The sequence below is a fragment of the Vombatus ursinus genome, unplaced genomic scaffold, assembly GCF_900497805.2.
Source record: "Vombatus ursinus unplaced genomic scaffold, bare-nosed wombat genome assembly UNPS02014805.1, whole genome shotgun sequence".
Taxonomy (NCBI): Eukaryota; Metazoa; Chordata; class Mammalia; order Diprotodontia; family Vombatidae; genus Vombatus; species Vombatus ursinus.
The window spans coordinates 17344902-17352061 of NW_020954583.1; the positions used below are offsets into that span (position 1 = coordinate 17344902).

The 7160-nt window shown below is 37.0% G+C and overlaps 1 pseudogene; it reads left to right on the plus strand.

The window, feature by feature from the left end:
• The first annotated feature begins 4518 nt into the window (after positions 1–4518).
• LOC114051717 lies at positions 4519–6505 on the plus strand (annotated as a pseudogene).
• Positions 6506–7160: the final 655 nt, after the last annotated feature.

The following is a 7160-nucleotide window of genomic DNA, read 5'->3' on the forward strand; positions in this document are numbered from 1 at the left end:
ACTGCATCTTAATTATTTTATTAAATATTTCCTAATCACATGTAACATTTTTAACACTTATTTTTTCAATTTTGATTTCCAATTTCTACCTCCCTCCTATCTCTCACTCTTCCTTAAGAAGGCAAGCAATTGGATACAGATTATACATATGAAGTCATGCAAAACATTTTCATATTACTTATATTGTAAAAGAAAATATAAATAAGAAACAAACAAGAAAAATAAAGAAAAAATTTTAAAGTATGCTTCAATCTGAATTCAAAGTTCATATATTGCTATAATTGCCTTGCTAATTTTTGGGGGGTTTTTGGCATTGATATTCATTGGGGAAATTGGTCTATAATTTTCTTTCTTTGTTTTAGCTTTCCCTGGTTTAAGCATCAGCACCATATTTGTGTCATAAAAGGAGTTTTATAGGACTCCCTTTTCACTTATTTTTCCAAATAATTTACATAGTATTGGAATTGATTGTTTAAATGTTTGGTAGAATTCAGTTGTGAAACCATATGGCCCTAGGAATTTTTTCTTAGGGAGTTCATTAATGACTGGTTCATTTTTTCCTATAAGATGGGGCTATTTAGGCATTCTATTTTCTGATTTTTGTTAACCTGAGTAATTTTTATTTTCATAAATATTCATCTATTTTGCTCAGATTGTCAGATTTTTTGCTACATAATTGGCCAAAATATTTCCCGATTGTTGAAATATCTTCTTCAGTGGTGGTGATTTCACCTTTTTCATTTTTGATACTGGATAGTTGGTTTTCTTCCTTCTATTTTTAAATCAAATTAATCAATAGCTTATCTATCTTATTGATGGGTTCATAAAACCAGCTCCTAGTTTTATTTATTAGCTTAATAGTTTTTTTTAACTTCAATTTTGTTAATCTCACCTTTGATTTTCAGGATTTTCAATTTGGTTCTCAATTCAAGATTTTTAATTTGTTCTTTTTCTAGCTTTTTTTAGTTCCATGCCTAATTTGTTGATCTGTTCTTTCTCTATTTTGTTGATGTAAGAATTTAGAGAAATAAATTTTCCCCAAGCAATACCTTGGCAGCATTTTGGTATGTTGTCTCATTGTTGTCATTTTCTTTAATGAAATTATTGGTTGTTTCTATGATTGTACTTTGACCCACTTATTCTTTAGGATTAGATTTTTTTAGTTTCCAATTAATTTATAATCTATCTTTCCACTCATTTTTAGTGTAACTTTTACTGCATTAAGGTCTGAAAAGAAAACATATAACACTTCTGCCATTCTACATTTGATTTTGCAATTTTCATGCCCTAATATATAGTCAATTATTGTGTAGGTAACATGTGCTGCTGAGAAAAAGGTATGTTTCTTTCTATTCTCATTCTGTTTTCTCCAAAACTCTGTCGCATCTAAAATTTCCAATATTATATTCACCTCCTCAGTTTCTTTCTTGTTTATTGGTTAGATTTATCAAGTTCTGAGAGGGGACAATTCAAATTCCCCACTAGAATAGTTTTTCTATCCATTTCTTCCTGTAACTCACTTAACTTCTCCCTTAAAAATTTGGATGCACTTGGTGCACATATGTTTAGCATTGATAGTGCTTCACTGTCTATGGTATCTTCTAGTAAGATGTAGTTTCCTTCCTTATGTCTCCTAATTAGATCTAATTTTGCTTTTACTTTGTAAAATTTGTTTGATTTTTGTTTGAATTTGTTTGATTGATTCTTGATCAGGATTGCTGCTCCTGCTTTTTTTGATTCAGTTGAAGCATAATGGCTTCTGCTCTAGCCCCTTACCTTTACTCTGTATGTGTGCCTTTCTGCTTCAAGTGTGTTTCTTATAAACTATATAGTGTAGGATTTTGGTTTCTGATCCACTCTGCTTTCCGCTTCCATTTTATGGGAGAGTATCCCACTCACATTCACAGTAATGACTAGTGTATTTCCCTCCATCACTGTTTGTCCTTTCTCATTTTTCACCCTTTCCCTCCTCACCAGTGTTTTGCTTCTGTCCACCTCCTCCCCCAATCTGTCCTCTCTTCCGTCAGTTCCCCCCACATCTTTACCTAATATCTTCTCCTCCTACTTCCCTGTCAGGTAAGATAGATTTCTATTTTCAATTGATTGTGTATATTATTCCCTCTTTGAGCCAATAATGATGAAAATAAGGTTCAGCAATGCCCATCACCCACCCTCTTATTTTCCCCTCCACTATAATAGGTTTTTTGTACCTCTTCATATGAAATAATTTACTCCATTCTACCTTCTGCACTCAGTGTACTCCTCTTTCTCATCTTGTAATTATGTTTTTATGTAACCCCCTCAAATTCATCTTATACTTGTATCCTCTGTCTATGTATATTCCTTCTAAATGTACTATTAGTGATGTAATTTTTAAGAATTACAGATATCATCGTCCCATGTAGGAATGTAAAGAGTTAAGCACTATTTAATCCCTTATATTTTCTTTCCTTTTTTAAAATTTTTGTGCTTCATCTATATCATTGAATGACTATTTTTCCCTTGATGTATTATTCTTAATTTCACCAGGCAGATGATTCTTGGTTGTATTCCCAGCTCCTTTGCCTCCTGGATTATCAAGTTCCATGAGCTTAGATCCTTTAATGTTGCAGCTGCTAAGTCCTGGGTTATCCTGATTGTGGCTCCTTGATATCTGAATTGTTTCTGACCACTTGTAGTATTTTTTTCCTTGACCTGATAGTTCTAAAATTTGACTATAATGTTCCTTGGAGTTTTTATTTTGGGATCTCCTTCCTGAGGTGATTGGTGGATTCTTTCAATGCCTGTTTTGCCCTCTAGTTCCAGGATATCAGGCCAGTTTTCCTTGATAATTTCTTGAAAGATGCTGTCCAGGTCCTCCTTTTAATTATAGCTTTCTGGTAGTCCAATGATTATGACATTGTCTCTTCTAGATCTATTTACCAGGTCAGTTGTTTTTCCCATGAGTTATTTTACATTTCCTTCTATTTTTTCATTCTTTTGCATTTGTTTGATTGATTCTTGATGTCTCATAGAGTCATTAGCTCCCACTTGCCCAATTTGAACTTTTGTTTTCCTCAGTTAGCTTTTGTACCTACTTTTCTATTTGACCAATTCTACTTTTTAAGCAATTGTTGTCTTTTTCCCAGCTGTTGATTCCTTTCTTATTATTATCTTATGTTACTCTTATTTCTTTTCCCAATTTTTCTTCTACCTCCCATTTGATTTTTAAGCTTCTTTTTGAGCTCTTCTGTGAGTTCTTTTTGGGCTTGACACCATTTCCCATTTTTCTTTAGTGTTTTGAGATTGTTATCATCTTCTGAGTTTGTGTCTTGATCTTCCCTACCACCATAATAACTTTCTATGGTCACATTCTTTTTTTGTTGTTTTTTGCTCATTTTTTTTTTACCTTTTTTCCTTTCTTTTAAATTTGAGCTCTGCTTCCAGGGTTGAAGGGACTCTCTCTAAGGCTTCTTGTTACAGGGACTGCAAACTCTGGCTATTTACCTGGTGCTACACTAATGTTGCCTTGAGGCCCATGGGGGATTCTGGTATCTGGTGTTCCTCTGAGGGGATAGAGTAGGGGGTTGTCTGATGCTGCTGGAGGCTCTGGCAGCTTACCTGGTGCTGAGCTGGGTCCCAGTGCTGGTGTATGGTGAGTGCTGACACTGATGAAGTGTTTCTACATTGGCTTATGCTATTTTCCCAAGCTACACTGAGACACATGGCATTTCTGGGGCTGCTGGCTGCCTGTTTCCCTAGCTATGCTGGATTGTATGTGGTGTTCTGGCACTAGTGCCTGCCCATTTGCTTAGGCCCATATAAGATTATCTACTTGTTTGCCCAGTACTAAATCGAAACATTTGGTAATTCTTGGAGCTGGAAGCTGGTTATGCTGAGGTACCTGGTGAGGTCCTGGTGTTGGCATTTGCCTGCTCTACCACACTGAGGCTCAGGAACTCCCCCTGGTTTGCTGAAGCAAGGCTTGCTGCTGGCTTGCTCAAGTGTTTCCTGTCCTAGACTGATCTCCCCTTTTACCTGAGTGAGACAGTCATTTCCTGTCAACCTTCTAAGTTTCTTGTGCTAAGATATTGTTTCACCCATTTATTTCAGGGTGCTATTTTTATTGTTGTTGGAGGTGAATATGAAAGAGTTATGGTGATTCCCTACTTACTCCACCATCGTGGCTCCCAAAAGTCTCCAAAATAACACTTTAAAATATATAATAGGCCAAATGGGAAAAAAATGGTATAAAACTTAACTGATGAAAATAACTCCTTAAAAGGAAGAATTATGGAAAACAATGGAAAAATTGTGGAAATTATGGAAAATAATAAATGGAAAAAGAAGTACAAAACTTCAATAATAAAAATAACTTCTTAAAGATATTGTTGTGCCAAGAAAGCAGGCTCAGTCTTTTGTTTTGGTCTTAATCAGCAAAGGGCTTCTCAGGGACAGACTGTGCTCTCCACCACCAATGTTGCCTATGCCTCTGCCAATGGATCTGTACCCTCCACTTCCTAGTCATTTGCAGCCACTATGGTGAAGCTCAGGGAGGCTGCTAAAAATCAAGGTACATAAAAGAAAATGGCTCCTCCCCTAAGGATATAGATGGCAGTAAGGATGAAGACATGTCAACAGATGAAAAAAATGCAATGGAAAAGAGATTATTTTCCCTCAGAAGATGGTCAGGAAGGCTATGACTATACCAGCAATGATGGTACCCCTGGCCAAAAAAAGTCACTCTTGCCATCATACCTGAAAGTAGGCATGACTCCTGGTAAGAAGACTTCTGTGTCCCCTGCCAAGAAAATAGCTACCCTAGCCAAAGCTGTCATCACACCAGGCAAGAAGGGAGCCACTCCAAGCTAAAGCAGCCATTCCTCTCCTGATGAAAAGAGCAAAACAATGAAAGTGCCAAGAAAGAGGGCAATGAATCCAAAGACAAGAATAGTGAAGATGAGGAGGATGTAGAATTTAAGTTGAGCTAACCAAAGCCACAAAAATTAAAGCAGCTCCAGCCAAACAAACCTCTGAGGATGAGGAGGATAAATAAAGTTATGAGGTTGAACATAAGGATGACTCTGAACAAGAAACTATGCCACACTGTCAAAAGGAACGCAGCTTCTGCCCATGGAATAACTGGGAAAGCTCTGAGGAAATGAGGAGGAATATGAAGATGAGTAGAAGAGGAGAAAAAGGAGGAAAATGGGGAGGAGGAAAAAAATGAAGAGGAGGTGCCCATCCAAAAAGCACCAGGAAAGAGGAAAAAGGGAAATGAGTGAACAGAAAGCCCCTGAAGCCAAGAAACATAAACTGGAAACTGAAGTATTTCCAAATCTCAGTCTCTTTGTTGGTAATCTGAATTTCAACAAAATCACTTCTGAGCTAAAAACTATAATCACAGACATCTTTGAAAAAAGAAAAAAGAACTTGATCATTGTGGATGTCCATTGTTGAAGTTTGGCTACCTGGACTTGGAATCTACTGAAGACTTGGAAAAGGTTCTGGAACTCAGTGGTACCAAAGTGCTTGGCTCTGAAATGAAGTTGGAAAAAAGCAAAAGTGAATAGGAAAGATAAAGAAGCAAGGATCCTCTTCATCAAGTATCTATCTTAAAGAGCAACTCCAGGAGCTCAAGGAAGTGTTTGAAGATGCTATTGAGTTCAGACTGGTCTGCACCAAGGGTGGGACATCCAAAGGAATTGCCTACATTGAATTTAAAACCGAGGTAGATTTAGACAAGGCCTTGGAAGAGAAATGGGGGACCACAAATGATTGTCAAGCACTCATTCTGGACTACACAGGGAAGAAAAGTAAAGGACAAGAGAGGTAGAAAAAAATAATTTCTGGAGTGGGAACAACAGCAAGCCAACAGGCTAAAAGACACCAGTACTAAATAACCTCTCCTGCAGCACCATGGAAGAAAGTCTACATGAGCTGTTTACGAAGGTGATGTCCATCAGCTTGCCCTAGAACAACTAAGATTGACCCAAATGGTACATATTCATTCAATTCACTTCTGTGGAAAATATGAAAAAAGCTTTGAATTCTTGTAACAAAGAGCATCTGGCTGAATCTAAAGGGACAGAAGACAGCTAATGCAGCACCAAGGAGCCAGTCCTATAAAATTCTGTTCATCAGAAGTCTGTCCAAAGATGACAGAATAAATATTCAAAGAAGCATTTCATGGCTGTGTGGATGCCAGGATTGTCACAGACAGGGAAACAGCGTCATCTGAAGGTTTGGTTTTGTGGACTTCAACTCAGAAGAAAATGTGAAAATGGCAAAAGAGGCCATTGAAGATGGGGAGATTGATAGAATCAAAGTAACTCTGGACTGGGCCAAGACCTTTGGCTTTGGGAGCCAAAAGGGCAGTTGTGGCAGCAGTAGTCATAGAAAGTTTGATGGCCAAGGAAAGGATAGAGGAGGGAAAGGGGGCTTTGGTGACAGAGGCCAAGGAAACTTTAAAGGTATGGGTGGTTTCAGAGGAGGTTGAAGAGGAAGGGGAGACAACAAGCCATAAACAAAGATGAAGTTTGAATAGCTTCTCCAAATTCTCTTTTCCCCTGATATCTGAACAGACTCTGGGAGGTTTATCTTGTCGCCTAATCATTGACAGACACTTGTGAGGACATTCCAAAACAAACATGCAGTCCAGAGTTCACCTTGGAAAAACCTAGATGATATTTCAAGGGAGAGAGTATGTTGGTTTTGACTGGATAAATGCTCCTTATAAACTTTTTGCAGAGATAGTTGGTAGATGTGGAAGTTAACTATTTTGTCTATAAGTTATCATGAATTTATAATGTTGTACCTCAGGTACAAAATTCCTACAAATATCTGTAGCAGATTTTTTTGTTTCATTTTTATCCCACCTCCCCTTTTCTGACAGAGAAGAAAAAAAGGCAGATGTTTTCCCATGATTCCTGCTTCAGCACCATGTCTTAGGATACATTAAAGGGCTTAACCTGCTGCCAGATTGGTAAAAAATAAATAAATAAATATATAGAAATAACTTCTTTAAAAAGAAGAATTGGCCAAATGGGAAAAAAGAGATACAAAAATTTACTGAAGGAAATAATTCCTTGAAAAATAGATTTGGACAGGTGGAAGCTGAGAACTCCATGAAATATCAAGAAATAATAATACAAAGTCAAAAAAATGAAAATAGAAAAGCA